The 3486-nt window shown below is 51.1% G+C and overlaps 1 protein-coding gene across 5 annotated transcripts in view; it reads left to right on the top strand.

Moving 5' to 3' along the window:
- The window catches only part of Foxp4 (forkhead box P4), a 57948-nt gene that overhangs the window by 5137 nt on the left and 49325 nt on the right, over positions 1-3486 (top strand). The window lies entirely within an intron of this gene.

Below are 3486 nucleotides of genomic sequence, written 5' to 3'. Positions count from 1 at the left end.
TCTCTCTCTCTCTCTCTCTCTCTCTCTCTCTCTCTATCTCACACACACACACACACACACACACACACACACACACATGAATCTTACTTCCAGCCCTACTAGGCTTGTGCCTTCAGCCCCAGATGTCGCCTCATTGCCTGGGTTCCTTCTTCTTTACCGATGCCTCCGGATGGCTGGACTGCATGTGTGATGCCAGATAGCAGTAAAGGGGAATTTGCTTTCCCACTGGGGTTGGTTCTGATGGCTCTGACCCCAGTCACTACTGTGTAAATGTGCTGGGGACCCATGGTGGATTTCCTCATAGTAGGACAGTGTGCAGAAAAATTGAAGTAGGGAGTGGGGCAGAAGCAACCCAAATCTATCATCTGTCTGTCTGTCTGTCTATCTATCTATCTATCTATCTATCTATCTATCTATCTATCTATCTGTCAGTCATGGTATGGGGCATGGCGTGTCTCAAAATTCTGACTGGCAGGCAGGCAGAGAGGGAAAGGTGATGGCTGCCAAGCTTGAGGATAGGACTTGGGAAATAGAGACAGGCTTCCCAGCATGTCCAGTCTCTAAACCCTATCCTTCCTGTGTGCTGCAGACACATTGGAAAGACCCGGAGAAGAGAGGAAATGAGAGGGGCTCTCTTGCAACTCAGAAAACCCAAAATTGAGCAAGTAGGGGAATGTGGATCATGGAGATGGTTGCCGGGACAAGAGGCCAGCTGGGGTTCTGACAGAAGGCATGTGTGGGGGCCAGAGTTCTTGCCTTGCTGCCATCCCACCCCAGCATGAGGGGAGAGTGGAGAGGTGGGCAGGTAAGGAGGGCTGAGTTCTGCTTCTCTCAACCCTGCCGAACCAGAGCTGGCTTCTGGGAGATGGTTCAGTCCGGCCTGCGTTTCTAGGAGTCCGAATTTTCTAGTAGACCTTAGCCTAAAGAAGTCAGTCCCAAAGAGAGTGGCTTCTTCCTTTTCTGCAGGAATTCCTGTGTGAAGGAAGGAAAAGGCCCTGTCCAGGAGAATTTGAGGGGAATAATGACACATTAAGATACACCCAGGTGAGGGGCAGCTGCAGGAAATGCTAGGTTGCTGGTAGGGCGGGGTGGGACAGCCAGAGGCTAATGGCACTTGGGGCAGTAGGCAGTGTTCAGGGTCTTACCTCTGGTCCCCTGGGACAGTCTCCCCTGGGTTTACCCCAGAGACCACAAGCTGCCTGCCCTTCCTGATGGGAGCACACCAGCGATGGAAGCTCTGAACGCCCCCCCTCCCAAACCCACCATCTCCTCCCAGCCCCAAGAACATCATCATCCTTGTCCCTTGATGGAAGGTCACATATGATAAAGGCGTGGGCCTAGGGATGCCACTGTGCATTATGGGTGCTCAGACTTCATTATCTTGGAGCGCTGCTCAGCTCTTTGCTCCCAGTGACTTTATGGGTCCTTCAGATACTCTGTGGAGGGTCCCTGCAAGACACTGCTACGGATGGGCGACTCGCTGCCTGGACTTTGGCCTGCTGTTCTCTGCAGTTATCAAGTTTCCTGCTGTGCAGTTGTTGATTGGGCAGAGCCTCCTCTCTCTGGCCTAAACTTCTTGAGGGTGTGCACAATCTTTGTCCCAACTGTGTGTCCCAGGCTCACTGTCCCTGAAGGGACTTTCTGAAGGGGGTGCTGTGGAACTCAGAGCAAGAAAGCCTCCTCTTTGCCAATTAGACAAGCAGGGGCCGATTAAAGGGAGGGCCGCCGCCTCCTCCTGCCTGATCCCCATCGACGAGATTTCCCTTCATCAGAATCTCACATCCTCCAGAAATTAATTTGATGCCTCTTGTTATCAATTAATTGAATCTCGTTGGGAGAGAGAGAGAGAGAGAGAGAGAGAGAGAGAGCGCTCCGAGAGGCAGCTGTAGCTTGGCCCTTATGTGTTTCTGTCCCCCACCCCCACCCCCACCCCCACTTACCAGGACAGCCTAACCCTCTCCCCCCCCAAAAAAAAAACTCTCTCTTTCTGCTTTTAATTTCACATATATTTTAAAATCGAGGCAATGCTGTGAGCCTCTTGGTCAGGTTTGGCTTGAATGGCTTCCTCCAGGTGGGTCCTGGCTGGACTCACCTTTACAGTCTACCTCTCTGTTTGGTTTCTCCTTAAACAAACAAAATCTCACCCTTCCGGGTTTGTCTCTGACCCTGATCCTGTGTACTCCACAGGCTAGAACCTGGGAGGGGGTGGGACAGCTGCATCCGAGTTAGGGAAAGACACACACAGAATAGGGAAAACTCTCACCATTTTTTTTTTAAACATCTTGTTTGTGTGTGCACACGCATGAACATGTGCCATGGCAAACATGTACAAGTCCAACTTATGGGAGCCAGTTCTCTCCTACGGCATGGGTTCTGGGACTCAATCTCAGGCTGTCAGGCTTGGTGGCACACACCTTTAACTGCAGAGCCATCTCACCAATCCGTCCTCCCGCCATCTTGTTCCGCCATGTTTAGGAGTTATTTAGAAGTTGTTGCCCTTGGCAACACCAGTCCGGACCTCCTACCCCAGTGTCCTAACAGTAAGGTTAACCAACGCTCAGCATCATTCAGAAACATGCGGAATCCCCGGGTCATCCCTTGAACCGGGATAGTGGGAAGGTTTTATAAGATGCCCCTGTTCTAGGATTTACAGGGAAAGACTCGCTTTGCGGGAGTTCCCAGTCAGACATCCTGCGTGTCAGATATTTACATTAGTGTTCACAACAGTAGCGCAATTACAGTCATGAAGTAACAAGGCAATAACGATATGGTTGGGGTCACCACATGTGAGGAACTGTATGGTGGGTCTGCCGCATCCGAAAGGTTGAGACGCGCCGCTCTGTAGCCTCCTCCTCCTGATCAGCCCCACATCCTGCAGTGGCTTCCAAGGTGTGATTATTATTGTCATGACAGCTCAAGGACCCAGGTCCCGGGAGGTGATCTGACTTAGCTGGAATCACCTGTCCACTGGAATGTGTCTCTTGAAATGCTTCATTATTCCTGGGGGAGGGGAATATTGCCACCTTCTTGACTAACTTCACCCCTGGTGACTTTTGTTGGTTCCCACACAGTTCAACCCTCTGGTAAATGTCACATAAATGCTCCCTGCTTGGGCTTCCTCTGAACAATCAGACACAGCCTGCCTCTCTGTGCAGTGAGATCATATTGAGATTGAGTGACAGCTGCTTCTCCCCTGGCCTCTCCAGTGGCTATCATAGCTACTGGGCGCATATTACTTAGCATCTTTTCTTTTATGTGTATGGGTGTTTTGCCTGCGTGTATGTCTGTGTGCCACATGTGTGCCTGGCTCCAGCAGTATCCCTTGGAAGAGAGGCCTGTGCTCTTAACCACTAAGCCATCTCTCCAACCCTGGATCTTTTCCCTACTCCCCTTTCTCTGTCACTTTCTCTCCTTCCTTCCTTCCTTCCTTCCTTCCTTCCTTCCTTCCTTCCTTCCTTCCTTCCTTCCTTCCTTTTTCCCTTCCTT

This window comes from Mus pahari, chromosome 18 (genome assembly GCF_900095145.1).
Source record: "Mus pahari chromosome 18, PAHARI_EIJ_v1.1, whole genome shotgun sequence".
Taxonomy (NCBI): Eukaryota; Metazoa; Chordata; class Mammalia; order Rodentia; family Muridae; genus Mus; species Mus pahari.
Note: the sequence above shows the minus strand (reverse complement) of the source record. Positions and strands in the feature narration are given on the sequence as shown.